Source organism: Rhinopithecus bieti, unplaced genomic scaffold (assembly GCF_001698545.2).
Source record: "Rhinopithecus bieti isolate Rb0 unplaced genomic scaffold, ASM169854v2 scaffold_7414, whole genome shotgun sequence".
Taxonomy (NCBI): Eukaryota; Metazoa; Chordata; class Mammalia; order Primates; family Cercopithecidae; genus Rhinopithecus; species Rhinopithecus bieti.
This window is the reverse complement of record NW_016806087.1, coordinates 2,269,539-2,288,709: the sequence shown is the minus strand read 5'-3', so window position 1 is coordinate 2,288,709 and position 19,171 is coordinate 2,269,539. Positions and strand designations below refer to the sequence as shown.

General features: G+C 44.8%; 1 long non-coding RNA gene across 1 annotated transcript in view; it reads right to left on the bottom strand.

Annotated features, from left to right (window-relative positions):
• Positions 1 to 18,197, bottom strand: part of LOC108531303 (uncharacterized) — a 20,169-nt gene extending 1,972 nt beyond the window's left edge. Inside the window, exon 1 of the long non-coding RNA XR_001886129.1 lies at positions 17,879 to 18,197. This is a non-coding gene — a long non-coding RNA (uncharacterized LOC108531303). The remainder of the gene's footprint in view (positions 1 to 17,878) is intronic.
• Positions 18,198 to 19,171: the final 974 nt, after the last annotated feature.

Below are 19,171 nucleotides of genomic sequence, written 5' to 3'. Positions count from 1 at the left end.
CACCACGCCCAGCTAATTTTCCTATTTTAGTAGAGACCGGGTTTCACTATGTTGGTCAGGCTGGTCTCAAACTCTTGACCTCGTGATCTGCCTGCCTCAGCCTCCCAAAGTGCTGGGATTACAGGTGTGAGCCACAACGCCCAGCCACATGTGTCTTTATAGTAGAATGATTTATAATCCTTTGGGTATATACCCAGTAATGGGATTGCTGGGTCAAATGGTATTTCTGGTTCTGGATCCTTGAGGAATCGCCACATGGTCTTTCACAATGGTTGAACTAATTTACACTCCCACCAACAGTGTAAAAGCGTTCCTATTTCTCCACATCCTCTTCAGCACCTGTTGTTTCCTGACTTTTTAATGATCTCCATCCTAACTGGCGTGAGATGGTATCTCATTGTGGTTTTGATTTGCATTTCTCTGATGACCAGTGATGATGAGCTTTTTTTCATGTCTGCTCTGGAATTGTAGCAAACCCATATTTCTCCAAAGCTACACCGGCCATGAGCATACCTAGAAGTGTGAGTTCCCAGTACCCCTTATCTAGTTGAAGGCGTTGTGAGAGTTTCTCACAGGACTGTCTGATTGGCTGTTTTTACTAAGTCACTGCATTAAAGCCTCAGCTCCTACCCAGAAAGCGCCTGTCCCTGTATTACTGTCTCCTTTTGGTGAGGTCAGAGCTGCACTTACAATCTGTTCCAACGACTAATCCTGGAGAAAGAGAAATACTGCTTATATTAGCAGGGCTCCCAGAGAGAACCAAAAGGATGTGTGTATATATACACATAAAAATATTTATCTTAAGGAATTGGCTGATGTGATTGTGAAGGCTTGGCAAGTTCGAAATCTTACCAGGGAGGCCTTAGGAAAGCACTGCAGCTCAAGTCCAAAGGCAGTCTGCCAGTGAACCCTGAAGAACTGATGTTGCAAACAAAGTCCAAAGGCAGCCTGCTGCAGAAGTTCCTCTTCAGGTGTGGGTTGGGGAGTGGGTGCGTGTCAGCCTTTTGTTCTATTCAGGCCTTCAATCAATTGAATGGGGCCAGAATAATGTTTGACCAAGTATCTGGGCATTGTGGCCCAGCCAAGTTAACAAATAAGATTTTATTTAAAAATTTTTTTTTGCCAAAGTCGCACTCTGTCACCCAGGCTGAGTACAGTGGCGTGATCTCGGCTCACTGCAACCCCCGCCTCCTGGGTTCAAGCGATTCTCCTGCCTCAGCCTCCCGAGTAGCTGGGACTACAGGCATGTGCCACCATGCCCGGCTAACTTGTATTTTTAGTAGAGATGGGGTTTCGTCATGTTGCCTAGGCTGGTCTCAAATTCCCGACCTCAAGTGATCCCCCTACCTTGGCCTCCCAAAGTACTGGGATTACAGGCATGAACCACCATGCCCGGCCTATTTTATTTTATTTTGTTTATATTATTTTATTTTATTTTATTTTATTTTATTTTATTTTTTGAGATGGAGTCTCACTTTGTTGCCCAGGCTGGAGTACGGTGGCACAATCTTGGCTCACTGCAACCTCTACCTCCCAGGCTCAAGCAATTCTTATGCCTCACCCTCCCTCAAGTTGACAGATAAAATTAACCATCACAGGGCCCTTGTTACTAAGTGACAGGGGAGAAATGTCTTGTGTTCTGGTGCTCTTCAGCCTCACCCTGCCTCTGCCACAGTCACTTCATTACAGGTTCCCCCTGAGTCTCTCTTCTCCCAACTCTAGGGACCTGATATGGCTTCCCTTGGGGTCATGTATGAAATGGTAGGATGGAAGAGGGGCGCTGGGCTGGAAGTTAGCTAGAGGAATGCTGGCCTCAAAATCTGCTCTTCTTACTAATTCCCAGCCTGTATCTTTGGGCCAAGCCAGAGAACTCTCTTTTCCTTCAGGGTTATTTCTACCACGACTTTCCACCCACAGCTTGCGGAAGACGTTTTCCCAGGCTTCACCAACATCTTCTTCCTGGAGTCTAAGTTCCGCTAACCGCTGTCCTTCCAGCTGGCCAGCCCCAGCAGCCCCTAGCACAAGTCCAAAGCCTCCTGAATCCACATGTGTGGTTGAGTTGAGCCATGGTGACATTAGTCATATTTTTTGTTGATTGAAAACAAGGGTAAGCTGTAACCAAGGCCTCACTGTGGTTTTTGACTTAACTGTTGCTCACTAACTATAACAAGAAGGCTATAAAAAGGACCAAAATAGAAACTGTGTATATAGTAAGAGTAGAAGGCTGGGAGACCAGAGTCTTTCTCTTCAGTAATACAAAGTGGTTTGTCTCCTTCCGTGGAAAGAAGCCATGTACACATCCTCCTCAATGTCACCTGAGTAATTCCTGACTTTTTTCTTTTAAATAACAGCTTTATTGGGATATAATTCACGTTCCATACAATTCATCCATTTAAAATGCACAATTCAATGGTTTTTACCATTTGGTTTCACAAAATTGTGCAACCATCAGCACAAACAACTTCAGAACATTTTAATCACCCCCAAAAGAAACCTCATCTCCAAAAGCTGTCGTTCCCATTTCCGCCCAAACTCCCCAGGCCCTAGCCAACCACTAATCTGCTTTCTGTCTCTGTGGATTTACCTATTTTGGATATTTTATATAAGTGGAATCATACAATACATGGCTCTGGGTACACCTGTAATCTCAACACTTTGGGACGCCAAGGTGGGAGGATCACGTGAGGTCAGAAGTTCAAGACCAGCCTGAGCAACATAGCAAGACCTCCCCCAAAATACATAGTTCTGACTGATTTTTATAAAGGTGAAATAAGTTTAGATTTTGTCATGATAGCAAGATAACCAAACCAAGCACTCACTTCCCAAGGATAGCTGGTCACATTGCTCATCTTAATGGAATAAGCAGAAAAGCAGCTAAGCAGTAACAAAGAAATACTGGTTGCATGTAAATTTGACTTACAATCAAAGGAGGTCCTAAGAGGAGTGTGGCGGCCAAGGCATTTGGAATCACATGGAGAGCCTGTTGAACAGTTCAGTCTAGCAACCCAGGTGGCAGCTTTTCTGGAGTCCGGTTGTATCTTTTAAGATATGTTTCTTAGGGAATTCTCTTATACCTTGCAATTTTCTTCCAAAGGTAGATATGATAAGTATGAAATAGACATTTTGTTTGTTTCCATATCTTGATTAAGAGAAGGGTGTAGAATGTGTAAAATCAAACATGCACTTTAGGGGGATCACAACATCAGAGCCTGAACCAAGGACCAAGAGTCTAAATCTTGCTATCCTACAATATGGTGTACTTGGTAAATTATAAGCAAGAAAGTGCCACAAATTAAACCAAGTGCCTTGAAATGGCAAGACAAGCTAGCTATTTAAAACAAAATACTAATTAGCCAGCTTTCAAATTGCTTTTCTCTGGATGCTGGGTTATGGTTTTGCTTTCTCAAAGTTTGAGAATTATCAAATGTTGCTTTAAAAAAAATGTAACATGGCCAGGCACGGTGGTTCATGCCTATAATCCCTGCACTTTGGGAAGCTGAGGTGGGGAGATCACTTGAGTCCTGGAGTGACAGGGAAACGTGGTGAAAACCCATTTCTACCAAAAATACAAAAATGCCGAAAGAAAAAAAATTAGCTGGGCATGGTGGTGTGCACCTGTAATCCCAGCTACTCAGGAGAATGCGTTGGGAGAATCATCTGAGCCCAGGAAATCAAGGCTGCAGTGAACCGTGATCGCACCACTGCACTCCAGCCAGGGCAACAGAGTAACACCCTGTCTCAAAAAAAAAAAAAAAAAAAAAAGGTAACATAAGAACTGAAGGATCCTTTGGTGAGTATATGAGGACCTGCATGTCTGACAAAGCTCACTACAGGCCAGCCCATTGGAAAAAGGTACTGCCGATAAGCAAACTTGAGCTTGAGGAGAAAGAATGACTGAGTTTATGTAATAGCAATGACTGAAGTGAGAGAGAAAAGGGAGGAAAAGGGTGGAGAATGTCCCTGAGAGTGGCTTGTTCCAAGCCACTGCTTGGAAGTTATATCCTCTCTCAATAAAGTACTCCAATTAGAGTCCCATGAGAAAATGCCATATTACTTTCTGGGGTAGCCGCATGCTTGGTCAAAGAGGAATGAAGAAAACAAATCCTTCAGTTTATCTAGTCAATTAAACTAGTAGGGCTGCTGGGTGCAGTGGTACATGCCTGTAATCCTAGTGCACTGGGAGGCTGAGGCAGGAGGATTACTTGAGCCCAGGAGTTCCAGGAGACAGTAAGCTAAGATCGTCCACTGTACTGCCTGGGTGACAGGTGAGAATTTGTCTCTAAAAAAAAATAAAAATAAAAATTGGCTGGACGTGGTGGCTTATGCCTGTAATCCCAGCATTTTGGGAGGCCAAGGTGGGTGGATCACTTGAGGTCAGGAGTTCAAGACCAGCCTGGCCAACATGGTGAAACCTCATCTCTACTAAAAATACAAAAATTAGCTGGCTTTGGTGGTGTGTGCCTGTAATCCCAGCTACTTGGGAGGCTGAGGCATGAGAATCGCTTGAACCCAGGAGGCAGAGGTTGCAATGAGCTGAGATCGCACCATTGCACTCTAGCCTGGATGAGACAGAGTGAGACTCTGTCTCAAAAGAAAAAATAAATAAATAAAATAATAATAAATAAACAAGTAGATGAATATAGATTCTAATAGAGGAAAAAATTAGATCATAGTAATCACTGTACATACCACCTTACACTGTTTTATAATCTCTCACTTGTGATAGCCTTATCTCCTCATCTGCGTTTCAATTTTTTTTTTTTGAGACAGAGTCTCACTCTGTTGCCCAGGCTGGAGTACAGTGGAGGGATCTCAGCTCATTGCAACCTCCCCATCCTGGGTTCAAGTGATTCTCCTGCCTCAGCCTCCCAAGTGGCTAGGATTACAGGCACTTGCCACCATGCCTGGCTAATTTTTGTATTTTTTTGTAGAGATGGGGTTTCACCATATTGACAAAGGTGGTCTTGAACTCATGACCTCAAGTGATCCACCTGCCTCGGCCCCCCAAAATGCTGGGATTGCAGGTGTGATAGCCACTGTGCCCGGCCTGCATCTGCATTTTAATCTGGAAGATATGATTGTACATTTTTCTTTCCTGCTATTCCCAATGGCACCTAGAATACAGGGTCAGAGGGCACTCATCCACTGCTGGCTGGTGGGTTGAAGCAAGGAAGCTACACAGAGCAGCGAATAGGCAGGCAGAGAACAGACAAGGGGCAAAAAGAAAATTTCCAACAAATTTCAAAACCAACTTGCAGCTTATCAATACTTGATTGTAGCACCTTGATATCTATTCTTAGGCCCAGAAACTTTTTAGAAATTAATACCATGAAAGTGTTACACATTTTCATGAACTAAAGCAATGTCACAGTTTTATAGGGAGTTTATATTCTAAGAAACCATTTGTGTAATTCTTTGAACATCTAGAAATTTTCTTTTTATTGGGTGGATGCAAAGGTGTTAAATGAGGTTGAATATATTGACCAGAAAAGAAAATATTTCAGTCCTTTGTTGAAGAAGAATTTTCTCATACTGGAAAGAAAAAAAAAAAGAAGAAACTTCAAAAACTTCATGCTGCTTTCTGAAGTACTCCAGCCAAAGAAAATAATGCAGGTATCAAGTTGGATTAGCTCAGATGACTACAAAATGGTGAGTACATTCAGATATGGGAGATTATGATAAATAGAGGGATTAGTATCTGCCCAAAAGAGAAGGTGGTTGCTGGGGCCCAGAGTGAGGAGGCTTTGAACCACAAAAGCAAAAGAAATACAAGATAAACCCAAAATCAAAATTGGAAAGTGGAAATTAGAGGATCTTGTGAAATGTTTGATTATTTGAAGTCCCTCCCCTCCCTGCTACAATGTCCTGGCCAGCAATTCCTCAATGACTCTCATCTTGAGATGCTCAAGAGAAAAACAAGGGACTGGGCACAGTGGCATGTGCCTGTAGTCGCAGCTACTTGGGAGTAGGTGGGAGGATGGCTCCAGCCCAGGAGTTAGAGGCTGTAGTGCACTGAATAGCCACTGCACTCCAGTCTGGACAACAGAGCAGGAGTGTTATGTTGAAATTAAAAAAAAAAAAAAAGTGCCTGGGCTCGGTGGCTCACACCTGTAATCCCAGCACTTTGGGAGGCTGCCGCAGGCAGAATTCAAGACCAACCAGGGCAACATAGTGAGACCTCGTCTCTACAAAAAATACAAAAATTAGCCAGGTGTGGTAGTCCCAGCTACTAGGGTGGCCGAGGTTGGAGGATCACCTGAGCCTGAAAGGTCAAGGCTGCAGTGAGCCATAATTGTGCCACTGCACTCCAACCTGGGTGATGGGGTGAGATCCTGCCAAAAAAAAAAAAAGAGAGAGAGAGAGAGAACGACCAGGGAACTATTTAAAAAGTCAGCTGTCGGATGCCAGGGCTCAGCTCAAACCTACTGAATCTGGGACACATTTTCTAGTATTGATATTTTTTAAAAAACACACCAGATGGGGTGGCATGGTGGCTCATGCCTGTAATCCCACCACTTTGGGAGGCCAAGGTGGGTGGATCACCTGAGGTCAGGAGTTCAAGACCAGCCTGGCCAACATGGTGAAACCCTGTCTCTACCAAAAACACAAAAATTAGCCAGGTGTGATGGCAGGCACCTGTAATCCCAGCTACTTGGGAGGCTGAGGCAGAAGAATCGCTTGAATCCGGGAGGCAGAGGTCGCAGTGAGCTGAGATTATGCCATTGCACTCCAGTCTGGGTGACAAGAGTGAGACTCTGTCTCAGAAAAAAAAAAAAAAAAAGCACACCAAGTGATTCTGATGCAGTTGAGGGTCTCTGGATCATTGCTTTCAGTAACGCTAAAGTAGACCATTGTTATGGACTGAATCGTGTCCACCTAAAATCCATATGTTGAATCCCTAACCCCAATGTGACTGTATTTGGAAATGGAGCCTTTGGGAGATAATTTGGTTTTAATGAGGTCATGGTGGGGGAGTCGTGGTATTGGAATTAGTCCCCTTATAAGAGGAAGAGAGACCAGTGCTCTCTCTCCACTAAGAGAGAATACAGCAAGAAGGTGGTGTCTACAAGCCAGAAAGAGACTCCATACCCAGAACCAAATCACTGGGCTCTTTGATCTTGGACTTCCCAGCCTCCAGAACGGTAAGAAATAAATGTCTATTGTTTAAGCCACCCAGTCTACGGTATTTTGTTATGAAAGCCCAAGTTGATGAATACAACCAGCCATTAGGTAGATATATAAAGTTGGCCGGGGGCAGTGGCTCACGCCTGTAATCCCAGCGCTTTGGGAGGCCAAGGCGGGAGGATCACCTGAGGTCAGGAGTTTGAGACCAGCCTCAACATGGAGAAACCCCATCTCTACTAAAAATACAAAATTAGCCAGGCGTGGGGGTGCATGGCTATAATCCCAGCTACTTGGGAGGCTGAGGCAGGAGAATTGTTTGAACCTGGGAGGCAGAGGTTGCAGTGAGCCGAGATCGTGCCATTGCACTCTAGCCTGGGCAACAAGAGTGAAACTCTGTCTCAAAAAAAAAAAAAAAAAAGAGTCATCCCCACTCTATAATGGAAAGCAGCAGCCATCACAATACGGAGTTTTTCAAGTAGCTTAAGGTCATATTCTGTACACAAGTTCAAACTATATCATGCTAGCCTCTGGGAAGCTCAGGTGTAGATACTGAGGAGAGTGTCTAAGTCATTGTTGGGTAGGAATGGATTTTGCAAAAATAAACTCTTCATTGAAACTTTGTCCTAGGCAGACTCCCTATTTATTTTTGTGGCACTTAACATCTTTTTCTCCTTATGATTCATCTGTGTACATGCTTTCTTCACCACTGACCATGTGCTTCAAGAAGGCAGCACCATGACTGATCCATTTCTGTAGCCTGGGATTTAACATTAAGCACTCTTTTTTTTGAGACGGAGTCTTGCTCTGTCACCCAAGCTGGAGTGCTATGGTGCGATCTTGGCTCACTGCAACCTCCGACTTCCTGGTTCAAGTGATTCACCTGCCTCAGCCTCCCAAGTAGCTGGGATTACAGGCATGTGCCACCACACCCAGATAATTTTTGTATTTTTAGTAGAGACAGGGTTTCACTGTGTTGGCCAGGATGGTCTTGAACTCCTGATCTCGTCATCTGCTTGCCTCGGCCTCCCAAAGCCCTGGGATTACAGGCGTGAGCCACTGTGTCTGGCCTACACTAAGCACTCTTAAAGAGATAGGGACTCTTAAAAAACAAAACAAAACAAAAAAACGTAACCACAATAACATTCTCAAACCTAAAATAATGAACCATAAATATGAACAGACATTCTGTCAGTATTCAAATTTTCCCAACTGTCTCATGAAGAGTATTTTTGTTTTTGTTTTCTGAATCAGGATCCAAATAAAGCCCATACGCCGAATTTGCATTTGTATGATATGGCTCTCATCTCTTTAACCTAAAAATTCCCTTTCTTTTTCCATCTTGCACCCTTGTTGTTGTTATAAAAGCCAGATCATTTGTACTGTAGAGATTTCCACATTTTAGATTTTTTTGATTTTCTTCTGACTTTTCTGTGGTATCAGATTCCCTTAACATGTTCCCAAATAAGGTCCTTTTTTGGGAGGGAGCAAAAGAGTTGCTGCACTGCTTACCATTGTTGCATAACAAATTATCCAAAAACTCAGTAGTTTAAGCAACTTTTAAATTTTGCTCATAATTTTATGGGTCAGGAATTTGGGAAGGGAATCCGGGACACTTCATGGTGTCTGGGACCTTAGTTGGGGCTAAAACTCAAACTGTACACACACTAATGTCAATATTACAACTACAACATAGAATGCAGTTTTAGATTTCTTTGACATTTGTTACAGGCTGAACTGTGTCTCCTCCCTGCCCTTGCTGCCCCCTGCCAAATTAATACGTTGAAGTATCTCAGAATGTGACTGTATTTGGAGATAGGATCTTCAAAGACGCAATGAAGGTTCAATGAGCTCTCTATGGTAGGCTCTAATTCAACATGACTACTGTCTTTTTTTTTTTTTTTTTGAGATGGAGTCTTGCTCTGTTGCTCATTGCAACCTCCACCTCCTGGGTTCAAGTGATTCTCCTGCCTCAGCCTCCTGAGTATCTGGGACTACAGATATGCACCATCATGCCTGGCTAATTTTTGTATTTTTAGTAGAGACAGGGTTTCACCAGGTTGGGCAGGATGATCTCAATCTCTTGAACTTGTGATCCACCCACCTCGCCCTCCCAAAGTGCTGGGATTCCAGGTGTGAGCTGACTAGTGTCTTTATAAGAAGAGATGAGGACACAGACATGCACAGAGGGAAGACACAGGGAGAAGGCAGTCATCTACATACTGAGGAGATGGGCATCAGAAGAAACCAATACTGCCCACAGCTTGACCTTGGACACCTAACCTCTGGAACCGTACAGAAGCTAATTTCTGTTGTTTAAGCCACCAAGTGTGTGGTGCTTCTTATGGCAGCCCCAGCAAACTAATATACTGTTTCTATTCATCTTCAGGCTATATTACAGTAGAGATAGTCAGCTTACTGTATTTTAAAGTTACTTAAAATAATTCCTCTCTGTAAAATTAAATCACTAATTCAATACACAATTACATTTATTTGTTTCAATTGCATTCAGTTTTTAGGAATTTATTTTTTGCCCCTATCTTTATTACAATTTATTTGTAATAAATAAACTGTTGCCCAGGCTGGAGTGCAACGGAGCCACCTCTGCAACCTCTGCCTCCTGGCCTCACTTCAGCTTCCCAAGTAGCTGGGAGTACAGGCGCCTGCCACTACACCCAGTTAAATTTTTTATTTTTTTGTAGAGACGGGGTTTCACCATCTTGCCCAGGCTGGTCTTGAGCTCCCGGGCTCAAGCGATCCACCCGCCTCGGCCTCCCAAAGTATTGAGATTATACGCATGAGCCACTGTGCCCGGTCCATCTTTATTAAATTTTGTTTTATAATTATGTAAAACATATCCAGCCAGGCGCAATGGCTCTTGCCTGTAATCCCAGCACTTTGGGAGGCCGAGACGGGTGGATCATGAGGTCAGGAAATTGAGACCATCCTGCCTAACATGGTGAAACCCCGTCTCTACTAAAAATACAAAAAATTAGCCGGGCGTGGTGGCATGCGCCTGTAGTCCCAGCTACTCGGAAGGCTGAGGCAAGAGAATTGGTTGAACCAGGGAGGTAGAGGTTGCAGTGAGCTGAGATTGCACCATTGCACTCCAGCCTGGGCGACAGAGCAAGACTCTCAAAAAACAAACAAACAAACATATCCGTGATTCCAATGTTAAATCTACAAAATGAGGCACATTCAGGGAAGACAAGTCTAGCTTCTATTTTCTTCCTTCTACTCTCTTCCCCATCTCCTAGATAACTATTTTACTGGGGTTTGACTTATAACCACTTTTTAAATATATATTTATTTATTTTTTGAGACAGAGTCTCACTCTATCACCTACCACAATCTCAGCTCACTGCAACCTCCACCTCCCAGGTTCGAGAGATTCTCGTGCCTCAGCCTCCCAAGTAGCTGGGATTACAGGTGCCCAACACCAAGCCTGGCTAATTTTTGTATTTTTAGTAGAGATGGGGTCTTGCCACGTTGGCCAGGCTGGTCTTGAACTCCTGACATCAGGTGATCCACCCACCTCAGCCTCCCAAAGTGCTGGGATTACAGGCATGAGCTACCATGCCTGGCCTCCAGTTTTTTTAAAAAGGTATATACATATATGTAGTTGTATTTCTCCTTCTTAGATAGCATACTCTATACACCGTTCCGCACTTTGGTTTTTTCACTTAATATACACCATAGGTCATATGTTGTTTTGATTTTCAAAATGGAACTACTCATTCCTTTTTAAGCTGCACAATATTCCTTGTGTAGATGTCCTCTATGTCCTCTATAAGTGGACATTTGCATTTTTTCTAATCTTTTGCTATTACATAAAGTGTGCATGTAGTGTTCTTGCATGTCTGAGACTTTGGGATGAAATCTGATTAATCTGCCAGGGTCTACATCTATCCTCGTCTCAAAGTGGGCTATTTCTATAACTTATCCTGATTGTTAAGGTATTACATTTTTCATTTTTTCTTATCTCACTTTGCAGGAGAAATAGAGTATGAATAACTCGAGCTCCCATATTCAAAATAACAGGCATCGAGGGGCTTTTGAAGAAAAAAAAAAAAAAAGCAACAATCGACATTTCTGTGGGTTACTATTCAGCAACCTGTGGTCCACCTCCAACCTCCACCAAGAAGGCCAGTCAACGATTATACAAATACCTCTAGTTTCATATTCCATAGATTTGCCCTACCTAGATCTACAAAAGAAGTGAGACTACATCTCCTTAGGCAGCATCTTACCATTGCTGTGAGTTGAGGCACCTGCTCCATTCACTTACGTATTCAACAAATATTTTATAAATGTGTACTATGTACCACACGTTGTGCCAGGTGCTGAAGACGAAGCAGTGGGTGAGACAAAACCAGTATCCATCCCCCTGGAGCTCAGACAGTGGCTCTTAGTGTCTGTGATTGGCTGAGGCCGCCATTTTTGTTCAACACATGAAAGAGCACTTAGATATTCTTTCCCAAAGACCTCACAGCCTCAAAAATACCAAAATACCACCATCTTCCCAAGGTGAACACTAGACTGTGAGTTTCTCCTCATTTTATGGAAAGTGATGGGAAAAGGCCCAGATGATTTTGCAATACTCCTGGTGCTTCATTCTCAGGGGCAAAATTGGGCATAAACCTAGGTATCTAGATTGCGTCTCCAAAGGAAGCAATTGCTCTAATTCTGATAACCAGCCTTTCCTTTACATGCCTATTTTTCCCACCCCCCCGAGACAGGGTCTTGCTCTGTCGCCCAGGCTGGAGTGCAGTGGCATGATCTCGGCTCACTGCAAGCTCCGCCTCCTGGGTTTAAGCGATTCTCATGCCTCACCCTCCAGAGTAGCTGGAATTACAGGTACACACCACCACACCCAGCTAATTTTTGTATTTTTGGTAGAGACAGGGTTTCATCATGTTTGCCAGCCTGGCTTCAAACTCCTGGCCTCAAGCAATCCACTCACCTTGGTCTCCCGAAGTGCTGGGATTACAAGCGTAAGCCTCTGTGCCCAGCTGACATGCCTCTTCTGAATAAATCATGTTTCATGATTGCAAATTTTGCATTTATTTTGTGCTGGACTCCCAAGTTCTTTTATAACAAACAATAGTCACCATTTATTAAATATTAACTAGGTTCCACTAAGGCATCCAGGCTAAGCCCTTTACACTAAATCATGTAGTCTTCCCAATTATAAGTACCATCATGATAGCCATTGTATAGAGGAGAACACTGAGGCTTAGAGAGGGTCAGTAAAATTCCCGAGGTCACACATCTAATAAGAGCAGACATGATTAGAGAAGTCACATCAATGGAGGTACAGAAGTCTCTGGCATGATGAATAAGCTATAGCTCAAGTATTAATAGTAATCACTAACTTCTTTTTTCTTTTTTTTTTTTTTTGAGACGGAGTCTCTGTTGCCCAGGTTGGAGTGCAGTGGCACAATCTCGGCTCACTGCAACCTCCACCCCCCAGGTTCAAGTGATTCTCCTGCCTCAGCCTCCAGAGAAACTGGGATTACAGTGCCCACCACCATGCCTAGCTAATTTTGTATTTTAGTAGAGATGGGATTTTGCCATGTTGGTCATGCTGGCCTCAAACTTCTGACCTCAGGTGATCCTCCCATATTGGCCTCCCAAAGTGCTGGCATTACAGGCGTGAGCCACTGTGCCCAGCCCGTAATCACTAACTTCTATTGAGCATTTACTATTGCGCCAGGTACTAAGTGCTTTACATGTATTTATTAGAAGGGAAAAAGGTTCTTCCTCATCCCTTATGTTTCCTTCCATGTGGAAGAAGCTTCTCTTCCACATGGAAGAGATTTCCGACCTATCTCCCTGCTCTTTGACTCACTCCTGCCCAGGAGGGTGATGGTGGTGGCAAAGAGGATGGTACAGAAAGAGGAGCAACTTCTCAATGGTGAGCCTGGGGAGGAACTGGAGATGCATAGCTCAGCCCATCTCTGTCCTCTTGGCAGCCATCCTCCTCCAGAGCATGCTTTAGGCTCTGCTCTCCCAGGCTCCACTGTTTACAGGGACAGTTTCCAACTGGGAGGCATGCCTGAGCCTGCATGGGTACCCTGCCTAATTCTGGCATTCACTCACCCACAAATGTAAGCTACGGACTCCTATATAAAATGTATCAGTGATAAAGTTGATATTTTGATCCCATTTGCTTTTTTTTTTTTTTTCTTTTTTTGTGATGGAGTCTTGCTCTGTCACCCAGGCTGGAGTGCAGTGGGGCGATCTCGGTTCACTGCAAGCTCTGCTTCCTGGGTTTAAGCAATTCTACTGCCTCAGCCTTCCAAGTAGCTGGGATTACAGGTGTGCACCACCACACCCAGCTAATTTTTGTATTTTCAGTAGAGACAGGGTTTCTCCATGTTGTCCAGGCTGGTCTTGAATTCCTGACCTCAAGTGATCTGCCTGCCTTGGCCTCCCAAAGTTCTGGGATTACAGGAGTGAGCCACTGCTCCTGGCCAATCCCATTTGTTTTTATTTCTCCTTGCCCAGCTCTTAATTACACAGAACTTGGGAAGGGAAGAGAGGTTTCCTCTATTATGTTCTCTTGGATCTCCAAACGATTAACTCATTTAATCCTAACAAAAATTCCATTAGAGGACAGGGAGCAATGGCTCATGCCTATATTCCTAGCACTTTGAGAGGTGTAGTTCGGAGGATCTCTTGAGGCCAGGAATTCGAGACCATCCTGGGGAACATAGTGAGACCCTGTCTCTACTAAAAATACAGAAAATTAGAAAAAAAGAATTCCATTAGAAAAGTACTCTTATTACCCTCTCAGCTGAGGAAACTGAGCATTTGGCCTTTTGGTTGAAATACAAATATTTGCTCTCAGTCCAGGATCAGATGAAATTAAAGCATATAAGAGTGTTTGCAAACTGTTAAAGCTACGTATACAGAAGGCAATGAGGGTGGTGGTTCTAGCTTTGACAGCCACTGGCAGTAGGACTCTGAGCAAGTGCTTTCCGGACTTTAGTTCCTTTATCAGGAAAGCGAGGGGTCAGACGGGCTGATCTGTGCAGATCTTTCCTGTTCTAACGCCTGTGACCACAAATCAGTGATGACTAGCTATTGACTGTTTTCTCCTGGCTTCCTCTGCGTCATTGAGGACTTTTGGATGCTGACTTTTCCCGACTGAGCTAGGCCCAGTCCCTGGGGAACACACGCCACCTAAAACTCCCCCTCATTGAATGGGCTGAGCTCAGTCATCTGAGGTTTGCTGCTTGGTTGCCTTTGGTTGCTGCAGCAACATAACACACGCCCACACTTCCGTTTCTGAGAGTGCCGTGAAGGCTGATCTCCTCCTGTCGGCCACAGGGGCTCCCCCAGGCCCTGCCGCTCGCTCGCAGTACTTCCTGGCTTCTTCACAAGGCCACACGAGGGGAGGGGAAAAGAAACCCACTAGTCATTCCTGGGGAGTTGTGGGAGTTGAATTGAATACTTTCACGGAAAAAAAAAAAAGAAGCACATCTCCATTAGGTCAGCATTAAGGGGCTAAAATCTCAAGAGATTCAGAGAATCTTAAGAGACTGATTTGGCCAGGTGCAGTGGCTCATACCTGTAATCCCAACACTTCGGGAGGCCGAGGTGGGCAGATCACCTGAGGTCAGGAGTTTGAGACCAGCCTGGGCAACATGGTGAAACAACATCTCTGCTAAAATTAGTTGGGTGTGGTGGCAGGCACCTGTAATCCCAGCTACTTGGGAGGCTGAGGCAGGAGAATCGCTTGAACCTGGGAGGTGGAGGTTACAGTGAGCCAAGATTGTGCCACTGCACTCCAGCCTGGGTGACAGAGTGAGACTCTGTCTCAAAAAAAAAGAGAGACCGATTTAGAACAGTGTTTGTGAACAGGATTTCTGCTTGCTGACACTGTTGGAAGAGCCTGTGTTTTTGAAATGATTGACATCATGAAATCTAGTTTGGTCACCAGGATATGGGGTTGACAAAGACCTTGTGGCAGACCTTTACTATAAGTTTCATCTAATTCTGAAATTCAGTGGTTTCACACCGGAAGCAAGCAAAATAACAAAGAACAGAAAGTGGAAAAAACATTCTGCCCTAGTGGAAACTATCTTTTGCCCACCTGCATTCCTGCAAAATAGCAGTCAAATTAGCCCAGATACCTACCTTCAAGGGGGTCCCCAGATGGTGTATCTCCCAAAGGGATTTTGTTGATGAATTTGATGCCCCAGTTATTCAGAAGAGAGTTCTAAAGGCATTGTTAGGGGAACCTGAGGTTGTTTCTCTCTGCCTCCATAACAAAATAGCTCACTCTTTTGTACACCTGAATAAAGAAACTACACTGGGATCAGGAAATAAGGGCAGAGCCAGGGCAAATTCTGAACCAATGCAAGAAAACCTTTAAATGCAATTGCCAGGATAGCTCTCCCATTGAGAGGAACAGGATGTGTGCTGGCTTTAGCCAAGAGGAATGGGCGAGATAAGATGAGCACAGGTTTTGAACACGCAAAAGGGTGAGGCGACCAGAGGGAAAAGGCGAGCAGCCAGGTTAAGAGGACTCCTCTGTCCTTCTGACCCTTGCCCTCACAGGACCTGCTCCCACCAGCAACCAGCTGACACTTCCTCACTTAGGTGGGGGACTGAGGCTGTGGCCCTTGATGGCATTGTTCCCAGAATGGAAAATGTGGGTGTTGGCAACCATATCAAAGGCCTCTGATTGTTTAGAAACCTTTACGGCTCTGATCACCAGACCGCAAAGCCCAAGGGCCGTTCAAGGCCTGTGGAAACTTTGGAACAATAGACTTGGCCCCCTGCCTATCTGTTTTCGTGGCTTTCTGAAAGAGGTAGACAGGATCTCCAGCTACTCTATGCTCCAGCCCAATCATCAACCTATCAATCTTCTTCAAGCCAGTTCTCACAAGCCAGCACTGGTTGGAGATCGGAGCTGAGATGAGTGCACTCTGCTCTTTAGAAACTGAGACTAGACTGAGATGAAGGAGGTACTCGATCAGCGTACAAAGTCCAGTGGGTGCCAAAAACTCAGTAACCATGATAAACAAAAAAGGCAATCATTTAAAAAATAAAATTAATACAAAATTATCCATGATGAACAAAACATCAAAAATTTTAAAAGAACTGCACTAAAGTATGTATCTTGTTTACTGAGTTTTTTGGCGGCCCCTTAAATTTTGCACCCATGGGCCCAGCATGGTGGCTCACACCTGTAATCTCAGCACTTTGGGAGGCCGAGGTGGGTGGATCACCTGAGGTCAGGAGTTCAGGACCAGCCTAGCCAACACAGAGAAACCTGTCTCTGCTAAAAATACAAATATCAGCCGGCTGTGGTGGCACGCACCTGTAATCCCAGCTACTTGGGAGGCTGAGGCAGGAGAATCGGCTTGAACCTGGGAGGCAGAGGTTGCAGTGAGCCGAGATGGCGCCACTGCACTCCAGCTTGGGGGACAGAGCGAGACTCCATCTCAAAAAAAAAAAAATTTTGCACCCACATTGAATGCCTCCTATGCCTTACTCTAGTCCCTGCTCTGCTGTGTAATGGTGTGCTGTTGACAGGCACTCAGAAATATGAAACACGGAATTGCCCATTTTGATTATCAGGAGGTAAGTGTCCTCTAGGATGTGTGGAATGTGTTGCCCAGATAACCCAGGCCATGTTGCTTTTTTGTCTTTCTTTTTTAGAGACAGTGTATCACTCTGTTGCCCAGGCTGTAGTGCAGTGGGACAGTCAAAGCTTGCTGCATTACTTCAACTCAAACAATCCTGCTGCCTTAGCCTTCTAAATAGCTGGGACTACAGGTGCAAGCCACCAGCTAATTTTCTAATTTTTTCTTTTTTTTTTAGATGGACTCTCACTCTATCACTTAGGCTGGAGTGCAGTGGCATGGTCTCGGCCCACTGCAACCTCCACCTCCTGGGTTCAAATGATTCCCTGCCTCAGCCTCCCGAGTAGCTGTGATGACAGGCATGCGCCACCATACCCGGCTACTTTTATATTTTTAGTAGAGATGGGGTTTCTCCATGTTGGTCAGGCTGGTCTCGAACTCTGACCTCAGGTGATCTGCCCGCCTCGGCCTCCCAAAGTGCTGGGATTACAGGTGTAAGCCACCACTCCCGGCCTCTAATTTTTTATAGAGATGGGGTCTCACTATGTTCTCCAGGCTGGTCTCAAACTCTTGGCCTTAAGTGATCCTCCTATCTTGGCCTCCCAAAGGGTTGGGATTACAGGCATGAGCCACTGTGCTTGGCCACATGTTTCTTAAGACCTAGGTGTTGAAGTTATAGGCTCCAGATACCTAACAATTATGCCAGGGAATACAACTGGAAAGCTGCCTAGAAGAGCTGCAGTCCAGGCTACCCGAACCTTCCACAGGCGGCTGGCGCAAGCATCTGGGGGAGGCGGTTGCCTGCTTGGCATCATCTGAAAAGGATTGGAAAGGTTCCTTTCTCTAGGGTCTCTTCTAGGCATGCCATCGGTAGAGTTGTCAGTCCTTTGGCTCTTGTAATCATCTTGGTTTTAAAGAAACTTCCATTAAAATAATGTAACTATCTCTGTGGTTATTATTGGCAGAGATCTTAGCAGAGTCTTACTTATTCATTCATTCAACAAACATTGAGCACCACATACCAGGAATGCCCAGTCTAATGAGAGTGGCAAGGTGGAGGTCAGGGCAGGATGGCAGAAGGACCACTCATTCGACTCTGATCTCCTTCTGCCTGGGACTGCAACTGAGGAAGAGCAAGATTCAGAGCAGGTGCCTACCTGGGATCACAAGAAAGAGGTGCAGGAAGAGACAGGGAGAGCCCTCAAAACACTTCTCACTCCTTTCAGATGTGCCTGGGCTATGCAGGGCTAGAGGAAGCAGCCAGCCATTGGCTTTGATTCATGGAGGTCTTGTTGTACAACTCTGGGGGTGGGGGCGCTATTCTCACAGAATACAATGTACCACTCAGGCATTGCACAGGATTGGGAAAGTTCTGTCTTGGTGAAGTGAAGACTATCAGTAAGGTGGCAGGGGAGGGCAGCTTTCCCCTGAGGATATGCAGCTGTGCGCCTGGGGGTTCTGTGGGTGGGATCCTGCCCCTAGTGGGTTGGGGAGAGGGGCCCAGATGGACCCCAACTCTTTGCTCTCTGCCGACATGAAGGGAGTTTGTTAGCCTTTGTGGCCCTGGCCCAGATCCAGGCTTTCCGGTGGCAGAGGGGCTGTGACACTAATGAGGCAGCCTCCTTGGGAGAGATAAGCCATTCTGTTCACTCTCCCTTTGATGCGCTTTCCAGGGGATCTGGCCTGAGAGCTAATCATTGATTCAGGAGCTTGAGAAATGAAAGAGAGAGGTGAGGCCAGGAATGTTTCTGGATCCTCTGAAAGCACTCTCTCTTTTAAAACAATTAACAAACATGTATGTAGAATTTTTACATACATTAGCCTATTTCTTTTTCATTACAACACTTGTTAGGAGAGGCTCTATTATTCCCAAGGAAATTAAGTGCCAAGAGGTGACAGAACTTCCAGATAATGGAGTCAGTAAACAGAACATTTAGGCTGTGAACACTGCGTCTGTGCCTCTTTCACTGGGCAGCTCAGGTCTGAGCACAGAACCAAAGGCTCCCATGCCTTCATCGAGACACCTGGAATCATTCTTTCCCCCTCATCCTCCCTGCTCCTCACACATACCACCACAAGTACTTCCACCTAAAAAGTATATGTCAAACCTCATCTTTTTCTATCTCATTGCTACACCCTACTCCAAGCCACCCTCACTGCTCACCACCTTACACATTTCTCTGCTGCTACTTTTGCATTCCCTTGGTTTTCTCTTTTTATCAGCTGTGTGACCTTGGGCAAGTTTCTTAACCTCTAAGGACTGAGTGCTGTCTCTAAAATAGAAATAAGAATAACATCACCCTGCAGGTTGCACTAAGAGTTCAGATGCTGTGCCTGGAATAGGGCCACCCAAAAGGGTCTAGGATAAACCACTGTGGCTTAAGAATTATTTTGAGCTGAAGGCATTTGAGTTTCTAAAATCCCTTATCTGCCTGAAAACAGAGCCTCCC